Source organism: Bacillus rossius, chromosome 2 (genome assembly GCF_032445375.1).
Source record: "Bacillus rossius redtenbacheri isolate Brsri chromosome 2, Brsri_v3, whole genome shotgun sequence".
Classification (NCBI taxonomy): domain Eukaryota; kingdom Metazoa; phylum Arthropoda; class Insecta; order Phasmatodea; family Bacillidae; genus Bacillus; species Bacillus rossius.
The window spans coordinates 41792578-41805680 of NC_086331.1; the positions used below are offsets into that span (position 1 = coordinate 41792578).

Sequence of the window (13103 nt, forward strand, 5' to 3'; positions counted from 1 at the left end):
TACCATTTTCGCGAAAACAAATTCCCGTTTTGAGGGAAAATTTCCCGTGTATTTTTCCTCAAAAATGCCAATGACTTGTAATGTTCCCAATCCGTCTTAAATTCTTTATTGAGGCTTAAGCATCCATGTCTACAGCCTCCGATAAGGCTCTGACGTCATGTAGGAATTTGACGTCACCGTTGCACTTTTCGGTACGGCCGCCATTTGGATTCAAGAAACATTGATTGATTCGTTATTACCCCACCATCTTGGATGGCTATGTCGTCATCACTACACTTTATGTTATGTCCGCCATATTGTACTGTCGAACGTTGTACTTTCCGTTATGACCGCCATCTTGAAAAAAACGTTATTGATATGCTAGGATATCGGGAAATTTTTTTAAAAATTATAAAAAAATAATTAAACAAATTATAAAAAAAAATTATTATTGAAAAAAGTCACTTATGTCATAGAGTCCTCGATTCGAACACGGTTAGGTCAAAAAATAAAAAATGACGACAGATCCTTCCTCCACGGAAGCCGCCGGCACACTGACCTCCTACCACTAATGCCAAGGTATATATATCACCAGCTAGTATGATGTCATGTCCGCCATATTGTTTTCGTCTGCTGGAGGCCACGATTCTTGGTTTCGTATGCTAGAGTGCGCTGAAGCCATGTTAGTTTAATTTTTACCTGCTTGAATGCAGTAATAATTTATTACTGTGGCACCTACCATCTTGAAATTTGGTCTACATCTTGGAATTGTGTATTTATTTAGCTAGAGATCCAGGAAAAATTCAAAAAACATCATTTATTAAATATGCAATTAATATACTGATTGAATAGATGGATTCCTGTTCTTAGTTAGATTCATAGTTGTGTAAAAGTTTTAGTTTTACTTAAAAAATAACAATTTAATTAAATCATATTCAATATAATAAAAGAGGCTTAGGATCCTCATATACTAGTCATCTATAAGCCGATACAACTGCCATATTAAAATTATGTAATAATTTATCTTAAAATTTTAGGAAAAATTCCATAATTCATTAAATAAATGTGCAATTAATATACTTATCGATTCGATCGATTCCAGTCCTCGGTTCAATTCCCAGGTGAAGCAAAAGTGTTTACTTTTATGTAAAATATATACTTATTTAATAAATCATTTTCCAAATCCTAAAGGAGGCTTAAACATCCATGTCTACAATCTCCGATAACCTCTAAAGTCATCATGGATTACAACGTCACCATTGCCATTTCTTAAACGCCCGTCATCTTGAAAAACCGTAATTTTTAACCTAGATATTCCGGAAAATTTTCAAAATTCAATAATTAAACTTCCTTTCATTATAATGTTTGATTCGACACTTGGTTCGATACTTGATCAATGCAAAAAAAATATTAATTAAAACTACCAAAAGAGATAGGTTCAAGAACTAAAGCACCTCAGTTTAAAAAAAAAATATTACATAAATTTTACAAATACAAAGAAGTAAATAACTAGAGTTTTTTTTTAAATTATACACTCTTCTTAGAAGGTGAAGCAAGTCCTTTGCATTCCTTGAAATGTGTTTTCAAGTCAGTTCTACATAACAGTTGATTAAGCAGTGTGCCGTTGTGCACTTGTTGTGTGGGTATGCGCCCATTATTGCTTATATATGTTGTTTAATTAAATGCAAACTGGGAGGCTACTTTTTTATTATATCTTTTTGCAATACCTAATTGTTTTTTTTTAACTTTTGTTTATTTGAAGTATAATGAAATTATTATTATCTTAAGTATCAATTTGTAAGAAATAATTGTTTTTGTATAAAAATCTTTTTTTTGTTAAAATATATTTATGTCTTTGTTAAGCTTTGTGGATTTAAAAGAAAAACATATGGACTTCAAAAGACTTTAAACATCATAAATTAATTTTTCCTTTTGTTTATATTAATTTTGTGGTTAAGATTAATTATTGAGCTATTGCACTTAAGTGCAGGAAAGTGTAACGTTTTAAGTTTCTCATCTCTACGTATTGTCATATCTATGGTCATCTTCATATTGAAAAGGAAAAGGTAATCCTTTCCTTTCTGTTTTTGTCAGCCATAATGTAGACTTCAAAATTTTTGTGCTCGTCACGTATCCATCGACATTTATGTCGAAAGTTGTGTATTTACTACCGCATTAGGTGAGTTTTACCGCCTTTTCCTCAGAAATCATTGTTTTATAATTATTTATGGGATAGTTTTATTTTTTTTGTTGTTAAAAACTTGTTTAGCGGTCCGGGTGTTGGCGACCTCTCGCTGCCCCATGCCTGAGGCGTGATCCATAAGCTTCGCCCATAACATCTGGGCACCCCAGGGCTTGTCCCGTGGTTCTACGGCGATGGAAGCCGCCAACAAAAATCCCAGGAAAGTTTTCGACGACTAAATCCTAAGCATGCAGCATGGGTAGTTAACCTGTTTCGGCCACGCGTATCTTCTTGCAATTTCATCGACTATTTCATTAAACTATTCCTTTGGCATCGTAATCAACATTTAATTCATGAGCAATATTTTAATACTTTCTGTATCTTAAATTTACGTTAATTATTTTGAAAATGTAACTAAGTAATAATTATTTTGAAGAAATAACTAAGTAATAATAATTTTTTTTGGGGCCCCATTTTTGTTTTGACTGTACGAATACTCAATTAATACTCTTTATCGTGTTTTAAATAAATATGTTTTGTTATGGCTGACCCGATATCAGTGTGTATGTTATGTTGCAATTACCTAACCTTTTGATTTAATTTCTTATTTATATAAATTCTTAACAGGTTATCAACTTTTGTTCGGTAGTTTTCCCAGTCGGCATATTTCCTCTTTCTCATTTTTGAATACGACAAAACGATACTATTCAACCTATGATCCCGGGGTCTTCCGTCGTGATTTACCTTGGTGAGGTTTGGTAAACCGAAACAAGAGTAAATTACGGGCAGAAAGATGGTAGCAGAGCTGGTGGTTGTTTTGGTGTTTTGTTTTGTTGTGTGTTTTTTTTTGTTTAAGTTTAAATATTTTTCTTGTTATTGATTAATCGTAATATTTTTTTGAGTAAAATAACAAATTTCAAGTTTTTATAGTTTTAACTTTTAAATATTTTCTAATCTATCATCTTGAAGTACTGTTTTAACTATTTAATTTAATGGTAATCATTGTTTGATAAACTTTTTTTTATGGCAATCTTTTATTTTTTATTTTAAAGTGTTTTCCTTATAAGGTACATTATGAAGTTAGTATTGTCCAAGAGATTTCTTTGATTTCTTATTTTTCTCTCGTTGGTTTTAATCTTGAAGTTCTAATTTTCAGTTTCTAAGGTGTTTTGTCTTCAGTGACATTTAATATGCAAGAGATCTAAACTTTGGTTTTAAAGTGTGCGTCTTTCTTAAAATAAACAAATGATCTATTTACAGTTTCTGGCTATATTTGAATCAGTGTGGTTGTTGGTCCTGTTGTTTACACCAGTTGTGTTGCCTTTATCATGTAGTTTACAGGTTATTTTGGGTAGGTTATTAAGTATTCCTTTTAAGTATAATTTGTAGTCTTCAGTTTAAGTGTGCATTGTTTAGGAACGGCCGCCTAACTTTGTGTCCTACTGTTGGCATTGTTTTGTTATTTGGGTCCTTGACTCAGTTGATCGTGGACTTATCACCCACATGTCCTAGTCATTGAGTCCCTTGTAACTTTTGTACTCGAGTCATAAAAATAAGTAAATAAAAAACCATGGTACTAGTTTTTAAGTTGTTGCAACATTAATTTTTTAATATTATTTCTGGGGAACAAGTTTGGTTATAGGGTTTTCTTAGTTTGAAGTTTTATGTTCAAGTAATCATGTGGTTATTAGTTGGTATTTGGGGTATGTATTTTCGTACAGGTTATTTTGTTATCATCTTCATGTTTGGTTTTCATGAGTTTTTTTGTGTCCTTCATTTCATGTAATTTAAGGTTGGGTGTAACAACTAGATTAATTTCAACACTGATTTTTTTTGTTTGATTATGTAAGATTGAGGTTATGTTTGGTAATTGTTGTCGTTAAATTTGTCGCAGGTTGTTTTAGAGTTTTAAAATTTTATTACTTTTCACACATGAATTTGTCTTCGTTTCAATTCACAATTTGCATATTCTTTATTAACATAATTCTAAATGGTATTTCAGTCTAAACATTGATGCAAGTTTTGTTCGTGAGAGAAGTGTTTGAGTATTATTTCTTGTTTTCATAATATTTCAACGTTTCTAATCTTATTTTGCAGATTGCCATATGTTGAAAAGTGTGTGGTTTCTTCAGTAATATTTAATTGATGTGATGTTTGTTTACTTTTCGTGTATCACCATTTGGGGCACGTTTTTCATAACCTAACCATGATAGGTATATTTTCTTGTTCTGTTGCCACCGTTTAATAAGTTCTTTTTTTTTAGCAGGTGGTTTTAATCATTTTAATGTTGTTTCCTTGCCCATGTTTTGTTGTAGGTCATCTTGGGTATGTATTTTATCTAATTTCTTTTCAGAGACATTTTGCCGTTTTCCTAATAAGTTAATTTAATGTGTGTTCTAGTGCTTTTCATTGCACAGTTTAATTATTGAGGTTATGGTAACCTAAATTTCATTGATATTATGGTGTTGTCTTATAAGTATTTAATTTGCAGTAAACTTATCGTTGAATCAAGTATTTGGGTAATATTTTTCTCTTGAGATTTTTTTTTGGTCATTTAAATTTATTCTTCTTGAGCCTATGGTTAGTCTTCGTTTAAATGCCATTATTTTGCATTTGTTTTGTTTTAATTATTTTGTTTCAGTGAGATGCAGTAAAAGGTCAGTGGTTTTCTTGTTAAAATTTTGTCGTTTCTCTTTTGAATCTTTTCTTTAAGCACTATTAAAATGTTTTATAGAAAATGTATTGTATGTATGTAATTTTCTATTGTGGGAGTAAGTGACTTCCAGACGATATTTGGGTTGTGTTTTTAATTGTGTTGTTGACTTTGGTCAAGTTTAGCCAGTGAGCAATTTTTTTTATTGAGGCAGGTCCTCTGAGCCAGAGCCATGAGCCAGTGCCAAGTCCTGTTGACCAGCTTCACCAGCACTTTTCATTTTTGCAGGCCTCAGTCTTTTTTTTTTATCAAACCATATATCTGCCATGGAAGATCCAATCACTCATTTTAATAATAGTTTCATTTTAGGTTAATAATAATGTTTTGTGATTTTATTTGTTTTAAATAATAAGTAATTTTTTGAGTGCTAACCTTGATTTATTGCTTTTCTATTTGTTTATCTTGCTTGTGTCATCTTTTAAAATAATATTTTAATATATGAGTTTGGTTTCTTGTCTTGTCATCCAAAACATATACCTTTTTTTTATTTTTAAATTTCTGTTTTGTAGGTTATGTGTGTGTTGGTTCATGTGGGGATGTGGTGTGTTGTGTTGGTATTGTGTGTCTTGTACATCTCTCCACACGATACAGCTATTTCACATGTGTTCCACACATTACACCGTGTAGTGTCATCAATTTAATCATTTTTCAAATTTTTGTTTTGCAAGTTTTTTGGTTTTGAATTTAGATGTTCCTTCTTGTTTTAATTTTGTGTACTAGGTTGTTGCTGTAGGACATCTATCCTGTGGAGTGTCTGCTGCATGGAGTTTGCTAGGGTGGTTGCGGCTTCGGCTCGGTGTTGCTGCGACTCACCGTTTCAGCCATCTCTGGTGAATTTCGTGTAGTGGAGTTCTGCTTGGTGAGACTGTTGTATAGTGGCACATTCTTCATTGTAAGGTATGGTTTCTACTTTGATTTCTTCTTATAACATTTTCTTCGATTAATTGCAGGCAGTTAGTTTTATTCACTTCCCTTTTGCTGAATCTTAAATTTGTTCACGTTACATTTTGTGTTAGTGGTCAAACTTGCTTTTGCAGGTGCTAAATTATCTCTTGAGTGTCTAAGGTATGGGACTTAATCATTCACCTTTGGACGACCGTTTTCCTATTTTTCCTTCAATTTTGTGTTGTTGCTGAATAAGCATTTTAGAATTTTTCTTTTTTTGTGGCTCATATTTATTTTATATTTGATCGGTATTGTCAATGTAAGTATTGTTAAACTTTGATTAGGTATTCTTCTATTTAAAAATTTTTTAAATTTTATCATGATGTGTTGTTTAAACTGCAGGGTTCAGAGCGGTATCTTAAGAACAGGATCTTAGTGACCAGGATTTAAGTAGGGGTAAAGAATCCCCAAATTTTTTTTGTAATAAGCAAGGGGTAGAGAATCCCCAATTTTGTTAATATGGAGGAGGTAGAAGCTGAATAAGTAGGGGTAAGGAGTCCCCACTATTCTGAATAAGCCGACGGGCATTTTATATGAGGTATGGTCCTCTTTTGTTGTAGTATGTACTGGCGGTCCTGAGTATTTGTACCACCCTTCTGTCCTGCTTGTTTCTTCGATTACTCATTCATTTTCTTCGTCCTTTTCGTATTTTGATCTTCGTCTTCGTCTTCATTCTTCTTTAGCTTTGAGATTTGTCTCTCGTAGGTATGTGATAATCCTACGTTTAGCTAATTCATGTAGATTCCGAGACAGAGATTTGTTGTTTAGCTCACTTGTGTAAGCATTTAAGTATTTTAATTGTGAAGGGGTGAGTAGTCCCATTTGATGTAGAGGTGTATATTCCTCATGGTGCATTGTCCGTAGTTCCATCTCAGTTTTCTTGAGACTAGCAGAATATTGATCCTGTGATTCTCCAATAGGAAGAGTACTTTTACTCATACTTTTCGCAAAACAAAATCAAGGTCTACCATAATCTGGATGACAAAAACATATTTGTGGTCATTCGTTTCCACCACTAACTCCGTCGTAACCACTTGTTCGTCACTCATTGTGATTTTATTGGTTCTTTCTTTAAGATGTTTGGTTCGGTAAGTCAAACTTATCTTTACCTACCATACAACTCCCAAAGGTTAATTGTAACATTAGCGACTTAATGTTTTCAAACATTGCTAATCCATTTCTTAATGTCTATTATTCAGGTTATTAACAACCTAGTCGTATCACCATTCTGTCCTGTTCTGTTCATCTACACACATATTTATTAATTAATATTTTGATCTTTTGATATCACTCGTATATTAATGTTTTGCATTCTAGTGCATTTAAGTTTTATAGATTGCCATATAAAAAGAAATATTTTTTTTAAGAGAGTGGTGTGCTTTGAGGGGGGGAGTGTGTGCCGTTGTGCACTTGTTGTGTGGGCATGCGCCCATTATTGCTTATATATGTTGTTTAATTAAATGCAAACTGGGAGGCTACTTTTTTATTATATCTTTTTGCAATACCTAATTGTTTTTTTTTAACTTTTGTTTATTTGAAGTATAATGAAATTATTATTATCTTAAGTATCAATTTGTAAGAAATAATTGTTTTTGTATAAAAATCTTTTTTTGTTAAAATATATTTATGTCTTTGTTAAGCTTTGTGGATTTAAAAGAAAAACATATGGACTTCAAAAGACTTTAAACATCATAAATTAATTTTTCCTTTTGTTTATATTAATATTGTGGTTAAGATTAATTATTGAGCTATTGCACTTAAGTGCAGGAAAGTGTAACGTTTTAAGTTTCTCATCTCTACATATTGTCATATCTATGGTCATCTTCATATTGAAAAGGAAAAGGTAATCCTTTCCTTTCTGTTTTTGTCAGCCATAATGTAGACTTCAAAATTTTTGTGCTCGTCACGTATCCATCGACATCCATGTCGAAAGTTGTGTATTTACTACCGCATTAGGTGAGTTTTACCGCCTTTTCCTCGGGAATTATTGTTTTATAATTATTTATGGGATAGTTTTATTTTTTTTTGTTGTTAAAAACTTGTTTAGCGGTCCGGGTGTTGGCGACCTCTCGCTGCCCCATGCCTGAGGCGTGATCCATAAGCTTCGCCCATAACATCTGGGCACCCCAGGGCTTGTCCCGTGGTTCTACGGCGATGGGAGCCGCCAACAAAAATCCCAGGAAAGTTTTCGACGACTAAATCCTAAGCATGCAGCATGGGTAGTTAACCTGTTTCGGCCACGCATATCTTCTTGCAATTTCATCGACTATTTCATCAAACTATTCCTTTGGCATCGTAATCAACATTTAATTCATGAGCAATATTTTAATACTTTCTGTATCTTAAATTTACGTTAATTATTTTGAAAATGTAACTAAGTAATAATTATTTTGAAGAAATAACTAAGTAATAATAATTTTTTTTGGGGCCCCATTTTTGTTTTGACTGTACGAATACTCAATTAATACTCTTTATCGTGTTTTAAATAAATATGTTTTGTTATGGCTGACCCGATATCAGTGTGTATGTTATGTTGCAATTACCTAACCTTTTGATTTAATTTCTTATTTATATAAATTCTTAACAGGTTATCAACTTTTGTTCGGTAGTTTTCCCAGTCGGCATATTTCCTCTTTCTCATTTTTGAATACGACAAAACGATACTATTCAACCTAAGATCCCGGGGTCTTCCGTCGTGATTTACCTTGGTGAGGTTTGGTAAACCGAAACAAGAGTAAATTACCGGTAGAGCAGTCATTTATATTCAATAGCCAGGCTCGTAACAGACGGCCAGAGCACATCCAGTCGGTGGTTTGTCACATTAATTCCGTGGCCAGGCATGTATTTAGCGGTCAGACACAGTAGCGGATTTACAAATTTTCCAGGTATAGGCTGCAAAGTTTTTGCCGCCCTTGCCTCTACAATTTTCATGTCCTAGATTAAGTTCGTTACAATCCCTTTTTGCGCGATTTTTTGTTGGCAAAATCATCGATTATATCGTCGTAAGTAATATTGTTCATTAATTCCGACTCTATGCACAAAAGTGCTAAAGCGTTTAATTTTTCTTGGCTCAAGGTCGATCTCAGATAATTTTTTACCCTTTTTAGACAAGAAAAACTTCTCTCACCCGAACAATTTGTCGCTGGTGTACATAAGGCCATACGAAGGGCTATGTCCAAGTTCGGATAAACGTTCTGCAAACTTTTTTTTCGCAGAAACGAAGATAGACTCTGTAATGATGTAAAATCTGGTTTTACCAGAATGCTTTGCGAAGATATGTGGCTTTAAAAATGTATGCATTCTTGAACCAACTCAGTCTCTAAATCATTAGGATACATTTTTTCTAAGGACAGAGCCTTTTTCGTAAGGGTTGATAATGATAACTCGCTCATTTTGGTCAGAAATGAAAATTTTTCATTGAAATTGTCGTATGCTTTCTTCCTTTTTTCTAATTCGGATACGAGTCTATCAATGATGACGAGAAATGTATTAACCCTGAAAGTATCGCTAGTATCACTCGCTGTCATACTCATTTCTTCATCGGGTGTTTCATCAGCAATTTTTTTTCTTTTCAGTTGTCTTTTTCCCAAGTCTTTTGTGTACTGCTTCGACGCACTTAATTCAATTGCCATTTCTTCGAAATACTTGAAGTTTTCTCGTTGCTCTACGAAAAACTTGCGAAGAGATTCATAAAGATCGGCTACAGTAATCAAATCTACGGTAGAAGCCTGGATTTTAACATTTACTTTGTTTATTCTTTCCAAAAAAACATTCCACACAACAACCATTAACGCTGTTTCCAGTTTTTTTAATTTTGAAAGAATTCCCATTGCTTCATTTCTTGTGACAGGCTTTTCGGTGCAGTCATTCCTGATTGTTTCCAAAGCTTTAATGACTTCGTGCCACGAATCTCTCAAACTTCTGCATGCATCCTCTCTAGCTGACCAACGTGTGAGGTTTACTCTCTTGACTGTTTTGCCTTCTCCGACTTCAGTCATCAATATCTTCCAGCGTTGTGTTGAACTTGAAAAAAAAACGTATATTTCTTGGAGCAACATGAAGAATCGACAAGCTTCTGTGCAAGATTCAGCAGTCGCAGTTGCCACTAAATTTAAAGAATGGGCAGAGCAAGGAACGAAAAAAGCAAACGGTGCTTGACTTTGAATTTTAGCCTGTAAGCCATTGTATATGCCAGACATATTTGCGGCATTGTCATACGATTGTCCACGGCAGTCTTCAATGTTCAAACCCAAGGTTTTTAGTTCCGAAGTAATGGCAGCAAACATTTCTTCAGCTTTATGTCCCACTGAGGGCAAAAACTTGAGGAATCTTTCACAGGGTTCTCCTGTTTCTAAAACATACCGAATCACGAAGGTGAGCTGGTCCACATGTGCTATATCCGGTGTTGAATCGATGATTAAGGAAAAGTATTTCTCCCTTCTTATCTCGTCTCCAATTTGCTTCAAGACTTTATGGCACATCAAAAGTATAAATTCATCACAAACGGTCTTCGATAAGTAACTGGTACTTCCGGATCCTTGATTCCCAAATCGTTCAATATGACTGGCTAAGAAAGGATCAAACTCAGCTAACAGTTCCAGAATCATAAAATAATTTCCGTTGTGTGGATCACCGAACTTTTCACTTTTTCCTCTAAAAGCGAGACCTCTTGAACACAGCCGCTTCACTACAGCAACAACCCTTTTCAGAACATTTCTCCAAAAAGTAATTTCTTCATCAATTTGCAAATGCAGTAAATTGTCGATTCGACCATCAATCGCACTTCTAGCTTTCAGACTAAGGATACTGGATTTATGACGCGCAGAGTTTTCATGCTGAGCTACTCGGTGTTCTGCATTTTTCCAGTCATTAAATCCTTCGTTCTCGAACTGAGTTTTATTCTCCAATGGACCGAATGCTAAACATGGTCCGCAATATACGGAACTCTTACTTTCAGAGTAAACCAGCCAATTTCGGTCCTTCACTTCATTGTTTTTCATTTTTCTTTGAAAGATACTCACTGGCAAGAAACGACGTTGATCAGCATATAGTTTTCCACTTTTAGAGAAGTCAGAAGACTTGTTTTGATAAAAGCCGCATCTTGCAATAATTTCCCTTAAAGTATCGTTAATTTCCCATAAAGCTGGATCTTTGTTTTGATCTACAGTTGTTTGCTTTTGGTCATCATTTAACGATTCGGTCTGAGAGGCATCTTCAATTTTGGAGCACTCGTCGTCAAGAACATAATCATCAGTTTTTTCTTTAGTCGATAGTTCAACAGATGACAGTTGGGCAGCAGAATTAAAGTCCGTTTCATCCTTTCCAGATTGCATTGTTGAAGTTCCCGTTTTTTCGACCCAATTTTCATTTAAAAAAAAACTGTCAATTTTTGTGGTTTTTCGTATAATTTGCTCTTGTTCTTCTTTTTTTATTTTGGCCTTCTTTTTGTACTCCGCTCCACTAAGTCGCTTTCTCCCATCACTCATTTTCACAATTTTTTCTTCAGGAACTGAAATGGAAAGGATTAAATTAACAAGTTTATTTTTCGTACACAAGCAGCGATAGGGGAGGGCAGGGTAACGTAGCCAGAGCGAGCAAAGTGGCCATTGGCTGTTACTTAGCTGGAGAGTGATGAAGTTTGGTAGCGAGGATGTGAAACATTTGTAAGAGACGCCATTAGTGTTCTGAGAGCACCCGGTCTGTTTGCAGTGAAAGTTATTTGTTTTATTAAGGTTTTACTGGTTTTACTATTTCTGATGTAACATGTAAGGTAAGTAATAATTACTGTTGATCATTATTAAATACACAGTAATGCCATAATTATTTAAATAGCCTATCCAAATTAGCATGTTTTAAATTTTAATACCACATATTAATAACTGTAGAAGATGTCTTTTTTTTTTGCTAGTTTTTTTGTAATGGCGTCTCAGAGGGCAAAGTGGCCAGCCACCACCGCATGTTCACTTTGCCCGAACTGTATATACTTAGCTCTATTTATGTATTACTAAATAATAAAACAAACTATTGAACATTTTACATTTTTTTTAATCTACACTGTAAATTTCTAACGTGTTTTGCAATGTGTGTGTTGTTTTCGTGTGGGGAACGACCTTACACAAAAATTTGCCAGCAGGAGAGGCTTGGCAGATAAGGTGGCAGTATCTCAAGGACGGCTCATATTTCACAAACAAGTGCAGGTGTACGGAAATGGTATCCCGTGATTTAGTTTCCTTAAGATAAAAGAAAAATGAAAAAAAAAAATGTCATATCATTTACCCGATTAGTGCGACGGGCAAACAAAAAACAAACATGAGTCGCTCCAATATTTACATTTTAATGGTGTTTTGATTGTACGAAAACTATATTATTGAAGGGTTATTTTATATTTTGATTTTAATTACAATATACAATTTATGTATCGTTTTATCTTAGGATGGCCGCGTTACCCTGCTCACCCCTATCCTTCATTCAGAATTCACATAATAAATAGTTAACGTAAAAACGTATTTTTTTAATGCTATCACGAAAAAATTAAAATTTCTTTGCATGGTTTCCGATGAATTGTTTATTGTGAATTATTATTTCTATTTTTTGATGTTTGCTTCATTGAAAAAGACAAAATGACAAGATAACCATGAGCAATCTTTTAGAATACTATTTATAGTTAATATGAAAATGTTCTAAATTTAACGTGACCATGTTCCAAGCTTCAAAATGAAAAATATTATTGCAGGGCTTTTTCAATAAATTTATTCGTTATCGTTACAGATGCTTTATTATAATGTATTATGATTATAAAAAGTTTTTACTTACCGGTGCTGTGAAAATATTCATACAATGATACAATTCACGAAACACTTCGAAAAATAACAGTCCACACGACACACCTACGTAGAAATATCAATTCGTTATGCAATACACGCGTAAGACAACTGTGGTCCCGACTCCCGAGGTAACAGCTCTAATTGCCGCCCCACCCGCGACATGACGCGGTTCGACCCTTGAGGCGGACTAGGAGAAGGGAGGGGACAGTCTGGCGGAAGGGATAGCGGCGGAGGGAGGGCGGAGGGGCCCTTCTGACCTTGGGTAGTCACATTTTTCCCGGGACCATAGTTGTCTTGGGCGTGTAGTGCCAACCGAGGCCTTGTCCATTAAAATTCGCATTTACTGACTAGCGAACTAGCTGTTTTACTCTGGAATATGGAAGTTTGCTACACGGATTCACGGAACGTACAATGACAAGGGAGAGGGGAAAGTCATCGGCAAAATTTGTTGCAGACTTCT

The 13103-nt window shown here is 34.3% G+C and overlaps 1 long non-coding RNA gene across 1 annotated transcript; it reads left to right on the forward strand.

Annotated features, from left to right (window-relative positions):
• Positions 1 to 7676: 7676 nt before the first annotated feature.
• LOC134529253 (uncharacterized) lies at positions 7677 to 8335 on the forward strand. The gene is made up of 2 exons (XR_010074512.1): positions 7677 to 7775; positions 7867 to 8335. It is a non-coding gene; the product is annotated as an uncharacterized LOC134529253 (long non-coding RNA).
• Positions 8336 to 13103: the final 4768 nt, after the last annotated feature.